General features: G+C 41.8%; 1 protein-coding gene across 3 annotated transcripts in view; it reads left to right on the forward strand.

The window, feature by feature from the left end:
• GRM7 (glutamate metabotropic receptor 7) overlaps nucleotides 1–14,766 on the forward strand; it is a 430,791-nt gene that overhangs the window by 65,703 nt on the left and 350,322 nt on the right. Inside the window, exon 2 of one of the 3 annotated variants that reach the window (XR_004537403.1) lies at nucleotides 6,617–6,785. The exons of 1 other annotated variant lie outside the window; for it this stretch is intronic. The gene's annotated coding sequence lies outside the window, so the exon portion shown is untranslated. The remainder of the gene's footprint in view (nucleotides 1–6,616; nucleotides 6,786–14,766) is intronic. One more of the 3 variants, XR_004537404.1, reaches the window with a different exon arrangement.

Consider the following 14,766-nt stretch of genomic DNA (forward strand, 5'->3'; position numbering starts at 1 on the left):
GATGGACCGAAGGTCTGATCCGGAGATGGCGCTTCTTATGTTCTTATGTTCTTATGTTGACAGGGTACGATGGGATTTCCTATATGATACATTGAAAGTGTATGGTTTTGATGGTTTTTTTTGTATCTGCGGTCCGTGCTTTGTATGCACATCCACAAGCTAAATTGGTGTTAAAAGATTTTGAAACTGAAAAGTTCTCTATCTATAGGGGGGTGAGACAGGGATGTCCGTTATCTCCGTTATTATTTGTGCTTACTTTAGACCCCCTTATTAGGGATATATATGCAGTGTCATCTATACGAGGGATTGATATTGGAAACACTACTTTTAAATTTTCGGCTTTTGCAGATGATATTTTAGTACACCTCACGGATCCTTTGTCTTCTTTATCGGCTTTATTGGAATTGATTAAAAAATATGGTGATTATGCAGGTTTCCGTATAAATTTTGGTAAATCTGAGGCACTTGCATCCTCTGTTGCGGTAAAGGCTTTATGGGGGTCAGAGTTTCCATTGACTTGGGCACAAGGGCAATTTATATATTTGGGGACTGTCGACTTCTCAATTATATCGTCTTAATGTGGATAGGCTTCAACAGAATATGGAAATTTTGTTGGATACCTGGCAGGTGTTACCCCTTTCTTTAATGGGTCGCATCTGCTTGTTTAAGTTATTTATCTTTCCTAAATGGTTGTATATGTTACAAACTTTGCCATTATGTTTACTCAAGAGGGATTTAAAGATCTTTTATTAAAAAAAATTACTCATTTCTGTTGGGCTGCTAAGAAACCTAAATTAAAGATGACATATTTGCTAGGTAATTGGAATAGAGGGGGGTTGGGTTTACCGGATATGCGGATTTATAATTATGCGTGTTTACTTCGTCATTTGGGTGATTGGGTAAATGTGACAAGCATTTATACTCCACTTCAGATGGAACAAGAGTTTTTAGCTCCTTATGATATATTTGCATTACTACATAGTGCGCGAAATGCGTTACCATCTTTTATTCGTTCAAGTGTTGTATTTAATACTTTACAGACTGTATGGCGTTAGTTTGTGCAATTATTGGGAGGAAATCCAATGGTTACTGATCTCTTGCCTTTGCAGGGTAATCCGGCTTTTCTTCCGGGTAGAGATTCTAGGGAGTATAGATTATGGGGTGCAAGAGGAATTTTAAGATTGGAACACATACTGGGAAATGAGGGGGAACTATTGACTCGTACTGAATTGTTGGCTAAGGTGGGAGAAACTTGGGGAGCCCAATTTGCATGCATACAAGTGGAACATTATGTGAGATCCCTTGACAGAGTACAGTTCAGTATGCATTTGGGTGTTAAATTGAGAGAGTTCTTTGCTCAGGAGGAGGGGATGTCTCTTTTAGTGTCTTATATTCATTCTATTTTGCAAAAATTACAACCAGACAAGGACTATCAGAAAATTTGGGAGAAATGGGAGAAAGAATTACAGCTTAATTTGAGACATTGGAATGTTGCCCGTACTTTTAAGAGCAACACCTGGGGTGACATCTTGTTCATGGTTAAGAGAAACATATTATAGGGTTACATTACGTGCCTATTACACACGAACACAATTGTTTTATAGTGGAGGTCTTCCTACTCCTTTGTGTCATAAATGTGGGAGGGAAAGTCATACATTAGGTCATGCATTTTGGTTTTGCCCCATAATTCAGCACTTTTGGAAGTGAATAATAAATTATATGTCAAAAATAATTGGAAGATCCTTGCGCTGTTCTCCTTCTTTCTTTATTTTGGATTTGCCAGAAGCTCTTGGCCATTTACCTAAAGGAAATAGGGCGTTGTGTAGGAAAATGAGTCTCTTGGCTAGAAAATGTATATTACAATATTGGACGATCCCTGATCCTCCGAGGTTTTGGCATTGGCGGAACCAATTACATCAGTTGGCCATTTGGGAAGCTAGAGATGCAGGAATTGTAAGAAAGCGAAATATGTTATTTATACAAATTTGGGATTCATATTTGCAAGATTTGCATCCTAAGGGTCGTAATGCGATTTTAAATTGGATCTCTTAATTGGGCTTTTTATTAAGTCAAATAAAGAGAGTATCATTGGGTAGAGAGTACTATTGAGTGAGAAGGAGTGGGTGTGTAGAGGGATGGTAAAGGTTTAAATTCATATAGATAAGTGGGGGTTTATTGATATTGGAATTTGTCTTTTATTATGTTTATTAATAATTGATGCATTATTGATGTCCTTTGATGCTGTATTTATTGTATTTGATGATATTTGCATCAATAAAAACTGTTTGAATCTAAAAATATAAAGAGTTTTACCTCATGCAAAGTTGTCATTTCTTTAATAAGACATTATTTTTTTCTGAGGCCCTCCAAGTACCAACAAATCCAAAATGTGGCCCTGCAAAGGGTTTGAGTTTGAGACCACTGCTCTAGGTGGATCAGTGCTGGGAGATGTCTCTAGGTGGTGTCTGTACTCTTCACAAGGGTGAACACAGAGTTTCTCTAGGTGAATTGTTCTGGGTGATGCCCCCTGCTGACAATGAGCAGCATTGCTGGCTCTGATGAAACAGACAACCCTTACCTTTCTCCTCTGTATATGTTCCTGCATTTAACTCACCATTCTGTAAACTTGTCTGAACTGAACAGTTCTGAGGAAGGAAGAAAAAGGCTCCCGTGGAAATAATTGCCTTGTTCATTCTTCATTTTGTACCCTGCCCTAGATTTAAAATTAATACATTCGCTAGCATTTCTGTACAAGAAATCAGACTGCAAAAGTAATTATACTGAAATAGTGAGAAGTCTATCATTGGCAGTGAGTTTTTCTCATGAATTTGTGAAGTTTCTTTCCTTGCATTAATTACTGGTTTGCATGGATTTGTAGTTTTGATTTTTCGGGAAAAGCAGGACAGGATTTACCTTTCCTAATACTATAAAGTGTGATGGTCCCTTTAACTGGGTTCACCACACTTACTGTTGATATGCGGCAGGATGTTTCTCAACTCATAGGATCCTGGAATGTGATTTGCGTATATCAGAAAACATATGGTCGAGAGCCCCAGACGGGCCTTATGCAGAAGCTATTCTGCCTCTGCAGTCTCAGTCAATCCCATTAACAATACATTTAAAGATAAATTACGTTTAGACATTTGCAGAACGGGTACTGGTAAGCCACTGACTAAATCCATCAGTATCAGCAGTGTTGCAGCACAAGGGGTGACCTGCAAAAGTCAATACAACACATTGACTTTGCATCCTGTGGTATCAGAGATACGTTTATGCTCAGAGAGAATGACACGGTGACAGAATTTGACACCGTCCCCGTAGATAACTGCGGAAAACTATCACCATGTCATTCTTTAAGGAGAGAGGGAAGAAGCAGAGTCTGAGTGGCCCCAGCCACTGACCCTCAAGCCTTGCATTGAAGAATGCTGGTGTAGATGCGGGATGGTTTCCCCCCAGTTATCCGCAGGGATGAGGATGGTGGCAAATTCATAGAAGCAAAAAAAGAAATCCTAGAAGGCTGCTATCAGTACTTGAAAAACACTAAAAGATTAGCAGTTGCCAAAAGAATGAGGACACATTCACTGAATCACTAGCTCAAAAAACTATTTAGTGGCAAATTATGTAATAAAAATAATTAATAAAGTGTACCCGCAATGTGAGGTGATCAGCTTACGAGACCGGGTAACATAGTATTGGTACTCTAATGCAGCAGACCTGGTTCATAAGCAACTATTTTTATGTGCAGTGTTAAGAAGAATTATTTTAAAAAACATATAGAAGTGTTGGTGACAGTCAGTTGCATAAGAGCTTAAGAATTGCCATACTGGATTGGAGCAATAGTCCATCTAGGCTAATATCCTGTTTCCAACAGTGGTCAATCCAGGTGACACGTACCTGGAAGAATCCCCAAGATCCTGCAATTAGAGAATGACACGGGAACAACTTTATCCCCGTCCCTCAAGGAACTCAATTTCCCCCTTTCCTGTAAGCTCATTCTGGAATCTCAAAGAATAACAAGATTGCAAGCTACCAATCCCAGGGATAAGCAGGATTTTCTCCATGTCTGTCTTAATGGAAGATTATGGGCTTTTCCTCCAGGAATTTCTTCAAATCTTTTTTTTAAATCCACATGCGATTTAAAAATTTTAAGTAATGTTGCTGTCATCTACAAGTTTGATGTCACTCAGTATTCCCGTCTCCAGAGCTGTTCTTTTATGTGCACATCAGAAGGACACTATTGTCTTATTTATTACAATACACTCAGGTACACGAAGCTTGAAGACATGCACACAAACACATTCACATATGGGCACATGGAGCTCTACCAAAACATCTCCCTTCTATTCTGCCGCACCCCCTGCTATTCCCGTAACTGACACCCCCTCACCACTGACACACAGTACGGTAGATCTTGATAGCGAGTGGAGCAGTGTCTGGAGAATGTCAAGGAGTGAAAGGAAAGAATTATTGGATTCTGGCAGTGCAGGTAATCACATCAATGCAGTACTGAGTTAATCTGATTATGTGTAAGAGAGCTGGGGAAAACCCCAGGGGAGAGGTCAGGATGTGAAATTAGAGATTAGGAAGAGAGTCGCTTTTCAGAGTCAGGACAGTGTGCATTTCTCTCTCTCTCAAATACATGTAAATGTTTAAAAAAAACGAGATGAGAACAGGTCTTCCATCCGTTCAAAATTCTGCTGCTTGACTTATATTCTGTCAGAGTCGCCAGACTCGCATCACTGCTCTCCTCAAGTCACTGCGTTGGCTCCCTATCCATTTCAAATTCCTTTTATTGACTTACAAGTGCCTTCACTCTGCAGCTCCTCAATATCTCTCTTCTCTTATCCCTCCCTATACTCCTCCCTGGGAACTCCGTTCATTGGACAAGAATCTCTTATCTGTACCCATCTCCTCTACTGCCAACTCCAAACTACGTTCCTTTTCTCTTGCTGCACCAAATGCCTGGAAAAGTCAGTACGTCAAGTTCTGTTCTTGGCAGTATTCAAATCCAGGCTAAAACCCCACTTTTTCGAGGTTGTTAACTCCTATCTCCCGCTCACTTGTAAAGCACTCACGTCTAAGAAACTCCCTGACCCTCTGCTTGTCTGATTAGATAAGCTCTACTGAGCACGGACTGTCTCTTGAATGTTTTAATGTACAGCACTATGTACTTCTAGCGGCACTATAGAAATGATTAGTAGTAGTAGTAGTAAAAGTTAAAAAAAAAAAAAAATAGAGCTTGGCATGGCAGCTCATAGATAGAATTGGGACCAGTCTGAGGGCCAGGGAGGAGCTCAGAGAATGATATCGGGATCAGGGGGAACTAATTGCTATTTCTCTTTCTCTTGGGATTTTGGGGTATGAATTAGAAAGATTTTGCTGTGTTTGGTTTCCATTTTATTTGACTTTATTTTCATTTCTTCTTTTTCTAATATCAGTTTTCCCAAACTAAATTTCCAAGAGAAAAAAAAGAGAACAGGAAAGCCCTGCCTTCATTGCTATTTCTGAACTGGAGGTGTAGGGTTTTTCATGGGGTTCTCTCCCTTTCTGGATAACTCTGGGTTCCGGAGAGATCATAAGAACATTTTGGGGTCAATATTCAGTCAGCAGAAGTAAGCACTGAGCAGGGCTGGAATGACGGTGATCTGAACCTAAGTCCCCAACCACTTATCAAAAGTGATTCAAATAAATGAAGGCTAGGGCAGAGAAGGCCATCTACTGCTGTGGACCCTTGGGCAATACTTTATTGACCCAATGGTAAGTCCACCCGTGCTGCTGGCTAAACTAGGCCCAGATATTCAGTGGTAGGCCCTATCCAAGCACAGTGCTCGGAGGGTATGCTGATATGGGCAATATTTAATGCTGTTCCTGCTGGGCTAATGGGGCAATGTTTGGGCTATTATCTTCACAGTCCACTGGCCCGAATGTTGCTAGTGTCTACATAACTCTTAGAGCCAGCCAGTCTCCCCTCCCCCATATTCCCCCAGCACTAACTAGCAGGCCTTGCTATGGGTGTGGGGATCCCATAGCCCCTCCAGCTGAAGACTCAAGACATCTCTTTTTCCTCTCCCCGATAATCCAACATATCAGTCTCACAAATGTTTACCTCAAGTTAGTAAATAGGGTCTTAAAGTCTCATTGTGGTATTACTAAGAACATAAAGCCCAGAAGCCCGTCCTCACGGTTGCCAATCCAGGTCACTGATACCTGGCAAAAACCCAAAGAGTAGCAATATTCCATGCTTCCGATCCAGGGCAAGCAGTGGCTTCCCCCATGTCTTTCTCAATAACAGTCAATGAATTTTTCCTCCTCTGTTACATTTAATTTGGTCATTCAATGCCCTGATAGCCATGTTTATGTATGATTTTTAAAGAAAAAATAAAAACCAGTTAAAGATTACATGATAGAGGGATGGGAGGGAAACCTATGTTATTTAATAGCCTAAAGAATTTCTTCCTCTTCAGCTAAGTCATATGGTTAACATTGAGACTCAGTCTTTTTATCATCCAAGCAACATGAAGAATGTGCATTATATACAATGGAAGCCATTTCTAATAACACTTGATCCATTACTTATGTGGGCTTCAGGTTGAAAAATAGTCTTCTCTTTCTCCAGCTAATAGGAATAACACTGTCAAGATGGTTTCATCGACAATCAGACTCAAAGAGTAACCTTCAGCTCTTCGGTTACAGACAAAGGCAAATTGTCTTGGATGCTCTTTGGAGTTGGAAGGTATGGAGCTGCATCAGATTGTCTCCAGGAAGAGACAATATTCAAGCAAACGGTGTGTAAATCTTTCTTGTCCTGAAATTTACCATAGGTTAGGAATATGAACTATCTATAAATGTTTCATCTTTAGAGGATCACCTTCTAGTCATGGTCAAATTTTTCTTAACAGCATTTTTGAACATTTGCAAACCAAACATTGCAGAGCTTAAATTCTCCAGTGTAACGGCCTAAAAGAGCTTGTTCGCTGATCTAAACCAGCAGTTCTAGAACTAAAGCTTCTTCATCACTCCTTACACTGTGTCCATAGCAGTCTTGACTGCCAAGTCTTCCAGTTCAGATGATGTTGGCAAAACCATCAAAAGAGACAGCTTTTCTCAAGATGTTGTAGGGGCATTACTTAATCATATACCCATAATCCCCGTCCCTCCCTCCCCCCCTGAAACAGAGGAGCAGCCCTCCCTCCACCTATCTTTTTAACAAGGGAACACAGAAGTACTAAATGCAGCCAGGCTTGATTTGGAGAACCTTTAATTGAAAACACAACAGTTCTCTGTAGCTGAATATAATAAGATGGAATTTCTGATGATCTTATCTGCTCAGCAGGTGTTTGAAAACTACCTCAGTACTTAAATATCAATCGTGCACCACCAACTATTTAATCAATTAGTCAAATAAAAATGAAAATCCCATTATATATTTATTGTTACAAATGATTTCCCTCTTCTCTTTGGCAAAGCCAAATTGAAAGATCACCCTAGAATACCTAAACCAAATTTCCAGCGTATCCCTTCCACACCTCGTGTCTTCAGCTAAACTGCTGAAATAACCAGCAATCCACCAACTTCCTAAGTCCCACATGATCCTTATCTTTTAGTCTTACACCTTCTGGTGGAGAATTCTCAAAGGCAGAAGCAATAACCAGGGCTGTCAAAGTCCCTCCTCGAGGGCTGCAATCCAGTCAGGTTTTCAGGATTTCCCCAATGAATATGTATGAGATCTGTTTGCATGCACTGCTTTCATTGTAAGCTAATAGATCTCATGCATATTCATTGGGGAAATCCTGAAAACCCAACTGGATTGCAGCCCTCGAGGAGGGACTTTGACACCCTTGCAATAAACGAAAATAAAAAAACCCCACCTCCTTTAGTCCTTCCCAGTGCAGCCTCTGTTCTGCCTCATAATTATCCCAACAACCCTTCACTGGCTCAAATAGGCTACTGTTAAGAGGCTACTGTTGAGAGAGGTCAAAGTACAGGAGCTTATTTTGGGGACGGCATACGCAATGGAATGCTTTTTTGATGGGGGAGCTCAAAAGCTACGCCCTAGCCCCTGCAGGATCCTGTGGCATGACTTCTCGCCAGTTCCCAACTCCTCCACCTACCTTCCCCAGTCACTGTAATTTTAAATATTTGGGCAGCCACCGCACAGTGTCAATGAGTAGGCCTGCCCCGGAAGTCTTCATTATACAGCGATGCTGCACAGCGGCTGCCTGCAGAATTAAAATTACAGCATCCGAGAGGAGGTGGGGGGGGGATTAGGGCCATAACTGACTCTTCTGACTGCTATGGCCCCTGTGGCCTCCCCTGTTTGATGCCTATGGGGGATGGTATGAGGGGGGATAGCAGACAGCAGTGGGCTAGCGGAGGTCACTGCAGTCGGGGGGGTGTTATAGGAGAGGCTGTGGTGGGGCACTGGTGAACTGGAGAGGTCAGTGTTGTGGGAAGGGATGCACCTCAGTGACACTGGAAGGCTACACTGTGTCTGCTCATGTTTTCATGACGGCCCTTTTTAAGGAGTCATACTCATAAAAAAACACATCAATGAAATTGATCAGATAAACCATTATGACAGTTCGATAAACATAATATTAACACTCGTCTGTAGAAGCCCAATCCACTTAGCATCACGGCAATCCATAAACCTATTGACTTTCCTGCCACGGTGACATCCTGTGAACAGTTTAAATCTTCCAATAAAATGGCCAAATTTTGGAGAGATGAATTTGATTAGAAAAGAAGGAAACACAGGATGGGGAAAATTTCTTCTTTGATGTATGGTACATTGACTTCTAGTGGTCTGAAGGTTCTCATCTCCAGGATGTGGAGGAGTGGCCTGGTGGTTAGAGCAGCTGTCTCAGCACCCTGAGGTTGTGAGTTTGATTCCCTCTGGGTGAGTCACTTAACACTTCATTGCCCCAGGTACAAATGAGGACCTGCATATAATATGTCAAGTGTTTGGATTGTAACCTAGTCCCATCCCTTCATTTTCCAGTTCCAGGTGTGTAGTGTGAGCCCAACTCCCCGAGACAGACTGTAGAATGGTAACTCTCACTTCTGTTTGCTTCAGGACTGAGCTGTTTGGTATTTTGCTTCTAGTATCATCATGTCTTGCACTGGCACACTTGGAGAAGTTTAAGGCTCTGAGATACTAGTGCTCCCAACCTCAGACCTTACGTTTCAGCACATGCACAGACTGAAACAGGATCCATGGCTGGCTTGTAAGGGGCAGAGTTCCCGAGGGAACCCGAGGGCATGCTCAGTAGCTGGTCTGTGCTGCTGTTCCTGTTTTTTTCAGAAGAGGGCAGATGTGTGCTGTTCTGACCAAAGACTCATATGGGATTCATTTTCCAGAAATCCACTGATTGCTATTAAATGATATCACATTAACACATTTAGCGTGCTAAACATAGCTTTTCTTACTAAGTGTGATGTGCTATTATCTTTTATTAAAAAAAGAAAAGCAAATATATTAACTGGGTGAAGCAACCTTGTAACTCTGCATTTTCCAGCCTTTCTAGGTGTGGAATAGGGAAATGTCCCAAGTTCTGTCTTTGCAAAAAGAAGAGTATCACATTTATCTTATTATCTATCTGATATAACACCCCCCCCTATGCTTGTGAACTCATCTCAAACTTTTAACATTTTTAAAGTTTATGTAAATATGGGCCTGTAGCTGATGTCAGCTGTGTGGCATTGCCTTCCTCAGCTGTCTGTACTCAGGATTCGTAAGCTATGTGGTACTGCTCTCCTCACTAGAGAGCTGAAGGAATAGCAATTGTGGGAATCCTGCAGACTTCTGGGTTTGCGGGATTTCTGTGGGGATGGAAGAAATTTCTGTGGGTTTGCCGTGGGAGAGAAAGAAGTTGCCGCAGGTTTCCTGAGGGGAGTATAATCAAAATATTTGGTGATGGCAGAGTGTGAATTGGAATGCATTGAGAGAGGCTATTGGAGCGGGTGGCACTGCCTTCCTCACCTGTCCACTCCTGGGTCACTAAGGATCAGAGCACAGGAAAGTTTGACTTCATACATCCTATATCTCAGGAGCTACAAAACAAGTCTAGCTACGTTCAGCATCTGACCTGCCTTTCTGAGCTTCAAAGCAGATATGAAACATGGACAGTGCCCAGCGGCTATCAGGTCATGGCATGGGCTCAGCAGGGATTGCTTGATCTTCCACAATGGATTCATGATTCAAAACTGAGATATTTCCTCTCCAGCATTCACTGTATCTGGCTCAACTTTTCAGAGCTCTCTAAGTCCAGGGCTATTAAAACCACCTGTGCTATCTTATGCAGTTCGACTTGTGCTGATGGTGCTCTATAAATAATTAACACTATTATTTATTCACAATTAAAAGGCCTGTTTTGAGCTTGATTGCAGCAATTTATATATCTGAGAGAGGCAGAAAGGAAGAGGAAAGGGCTGGATTTATAGACCCCTAGCTAATAAGGGAGAGAGAAATAAAGAAATGGAAAAGAAAAAAGTTGAGGATGAATGGGAGACTGCAAACAAGAGAGCTAAGGGTGAGGGAAAGGCCTGTAAGCAGTGACTGGCCCATACAGAGAGCAAAAGCACTACTGCAGGTTTAACCTGGTTTTATCATGGCTGAGAAAGGCAGAAATGGTTTCAGCACAAGTGTTAACTCGCATGCAAACCATTACTGTGCCCCACATCATAATACTTTAAAATGCATGTAAAGCCATCATTAATTCTTTCCCCAACCATCCAATTAAAAGATTCTGATGCATGGGAGCCATTTTGTTTGGTCTGGGGCAGCATATAAAGGTTAGCTGAGAGTAGTGGGTGCCTAGTAACACCCCCTCTTTCTCTCCACCTCAATCAATCTACCTTTCATTGTTTTCTGCACGAGTCCCCGACTCTTCCACCTAGATAAACAACCCTCCCAAAAAACATCCCTGGTGTCTAGCAGCATCTTAGCCTGAGATGGTAACCCTCCACCCTAAAAAGGCCTTGGTGTCTAGTGGGAACTCACCCTCCACCCAGGCTTTCTCAAGCCAGGTACCTTAAATGAGGCAAGAGTAATGCCCGCTTGCTTCTGTCTGGATGGGCCATTTGGCCTTTATGTTATGTGCAATCTTACATAACATAAATCTTAATTTTTATATCTCATCAAATCCTTGCAAATCGGAGTTCTAGGTGGGTTACAAGCAGCCTATCGCTGCACAGAGTTATACATGTCCTATAAAATTATACTTGTAGAGGGCGGGGTCAATATGGTGGCTGACTCTTGGCGGTGTTTGGAAGTGTGCTCGGCAGCTAGGGTTTTTCTATACAACTCCCTTTTTCTAACTTGCAATTATGCCACACTCAAAAAGAAAAGGTGTTGTCAAAGCTGTGTCTTCTCCAGCTCGGACATCGTCACCTACCCAACTTACCCTTGATTGCTTTACTGCCAGGCCTGCACCTGGATGCTGGTTTCCAGCTGAGGGGATCAGCGAAGGAGCACTTCTCTCCTCTTCAATTACATTTGATTGTAAGGGTCAAATGAGCAATTGTTATAATCAGAGCAACAACCTACAACCTTGGCCCTGAATGTAGATGGCTAACCTTTTGTCCTGCTCAGGTAGACAACTGTAATCAATCAGAAAAGCACTTCAGAGAAAGCATGTGTCAAATACCGTGACTCTTATTTTCGAAGCCTTATTTGTGATATACATTTGTGAACACTGCATTTCCATGTGTATATCAAACTGTGAGAACTCAATTTTAGGAAGCCGGGATTTACACATATACATCTGTCATTTGGCTGGGACTAGGGCAGTCTCCTTTTGGTTTTATAAAAGTGCTCGTTTTGGGCAGCAATCGGCAGGGTGGGCTGGAGGAGTTTCCCCCCAATATTGATTGTGCTGAACGATAACGGGGAGCATTTAAGCTTCCAAAATGGTGCACATACTTACTTGTGTATTGGCACTCACACATCTAAGTTCTGACTCTTAGAAGCCTGCTGCCAAGTTGCCTCCTTTGATGATTTACAGTAGATACTGACAGGTGCCAAATGGTCAACCCCAGTGCACATAATCAGTGCATATATTTGCATTTTTGCATGTATTATAGAAAAGGCTCCATATTTGTGTAAATTTGCCTTGTTTCTGCAGAAGGAAAGCTAGTTTGAAGTACCATTGGAAGGGATTTCAATGACTGTTCAATTTTGGGGAATAAGCCCAGAAGCAATAAGCTGCCAGAAGGTCCTAGTGGCGAGTTGTACTGCTGTTTGGTGGCTCTTGAATAGGTCAAAACTTTTTCAGATATTATTCAGCTCAAATAATGAGAAATGATTTTACTTCTAGGCAGAGAGACTTAAAGTTTGCCCTGTCTGGATTCTTTGGTTTGATCCTGATTTAACACTAGAGTGAGTTGCAAGCTCCGAGTCGACAGAACCAGCACTCCATTCCGCTAACAAGGAGCTCAGTCATTGAAGGCAGTGACAGACACATAAACACCTGCTGACAGTCCCCTGCAGCTCTCGCTGCACTGCTACAGGTTGCAAGTCAACTCCCTGTGGTACTGGATTCTGGTAATGAAAGGAAGCCTTCTTATTGAGGAAACACCCAACACAGTCTTCTACAATTAGAGGTGCAATAGAAATGACATCATCTTTATGCCAAGCTCTTTCCCACTTTTCTCCTGTTCAGCTGTATTTCTAATTCTGATCTGGCTGGAAGTTCATGTATCTGCATTCAAAAGTTCATTTCTTGCAACCCTATTTGACTAATGTTTTTACTAGAGGTGTGAATTTCGAAACGCTTTTATTAGAAAAGTGCAGAATATGAGGACTGAGGGATCCTGGAATGTTTGGTATTTCCCGTGGGTGCCTGAATCTTAGAACCTAGAATTTAGGAAGATTTTCAGTCTAGTGTAGGATTTAGAAGCTTAGTATTCACTGTGATTCATTCAGTTAATGTCACAGTTAACCCCATAAAAATGTTATTTTTTTTAATGTCGGGGAACAAACATGCAGGACATCTGCAGGTACATATCTGTTTTAGGAGGGAGGAAGTGAATGATAAGAAGATAACAATGATATTCAAGACTATCCACTTGCCTTTACCATTTATATAGCTGCCCTCACTTAAAGAGACAGAGCAGCTAAAAATCCACTTAAGAACATAAGAATTGCCGCTGCTGGGTCAGACCGGTGGTCCATAGTGTCCAGCAGTCCGCTCACGTGGCGGCCCTCTGGTCAAAGAGCAGCGCCTGTATGTTCTGGTTCAGCAGGAACTTGTCTAACTTTGTCTTGAATCCCTGGAGGGTGTTCTCCCCTATGACAGAGCGTTCCAGTTTTCTAACACTCTCTGGGTGACGAAGAACTTCCTTACGTTCGTACGGAATCTATCCCCTTTCAGTTTTAGAGAGTGCCCTCTTGTTCTCCCTACCTCGGAGAGGGTGAACAACCTGTCCTTATCTACTAAGTCTATTCCCTTCAGTACCTTGAATGTTTCGATCATGTCCCCTCTCAATCTCCTCTGTTCGAAGGACATAGAAATTATCCTCCAAGGTTAAAGAGAACAAGCAAATGTGGAAGATCCTGGAACAGTATCAAAGCAGGCGGGCAACCAAAGGTCCCATCACTGCATGTGAATTTGAAAGACTTCTACACTAACAAGACCAGTAAGTGACTGGCCAGAATACTGGGGAACATTGGGTGTCCTCCATAATATGGTTCACAATCTCCGGGCAGCCAGAACAAGCTCTCTCACTTATTTTTTTTCACAAATTCGATAAAGGTATTTTTAAAATGCATGCTAGATGCTATATTTTCAGATGGTACAACAACTTGAAATTACAGTTTTCCATGTTCTTAACTTAATGACTCACCGTGGAATTAGAATTGTACAGTTTAGTAATGATAGAGAAATGTAGATGAGCCCATGGAGGCACATGGCTGTGAGCAAAGAAGAGAGAAGCTACTGTATTTATTTATTTACAAAGGTTTGATATATGCTCATCACACATTATAATTGCTAGGCAGTTTACAATTCACATAGAGAAAATTTATAGAAGGCTAGGAAAAATAGCAGGAAAGGAAAAGAACGGGAGAAATACAGGGGCAAGAGATGGAGGAGAAAAGCAAGGACTGAGGGAGAGAAAAGGATTAATCATGTGAGCATGCAATGGAAAATGAGGGGGTCAAAAGTTGTTCATACCTAGATTGAAATAATCGGGATTTAATCTGTTCGACCTTTGATAGTCAGAGCATACTGGTTACCTATCCCCCATTGTATTGCATATAAAATACTAATGTTACCTTCAAAAGAAGACAAACAGGGCAGCCTGAATTCATTAATAGACTTTTAATACCCCTCACTTCTCAACGTACTCTCCGGTCATCACTAATAATAAAACCCTTACCGTACATGTGCAGTTGACACGCCGTGATCCCTACCTCCGTCGTCCGTAGCTCCGTGGCAGAGACATGGTACAGTACTACAGTGTGCAGTGCTTGCGATGCTGTCCTCACCTTCTTCCAGGCTGCCGGGATGCCTCTTCTTCTCACTCAGCCATGGTCTCCTCAAGCAGCCGCGGAACATTTAGTAGGCTGGCCCACTTTGATATTGTGAGTCGGGCCAGCCTAGCAAAAGGTCCAAGGCTGCACGACCTAGCAGATGCTAGACACTTTCCCACACTTTTTGTGTATATTTTATGAGGTTTAACTATTTTAAAATTGAGTTCTTTTTATTATTGTTAATATTAATTTTATGAGTGTACACCGCTTTCTACTACCTTGAATTTAAGTGG

Source organism: Geotrypetes seraphini, chromosome 17, assembly GCF_902459505.1.
Source record: "Geotrypetes seraphini chromosome 17, aGeoSer1.1, whole genome shotgun sequence".
Classification (NCBI taxonomy): Eukaryota; Metazoa; Chordata; class Amphibia; order Gymnophiona; family Dermophiidae; genus Geotrypetes; species Geotrypetes seraphini.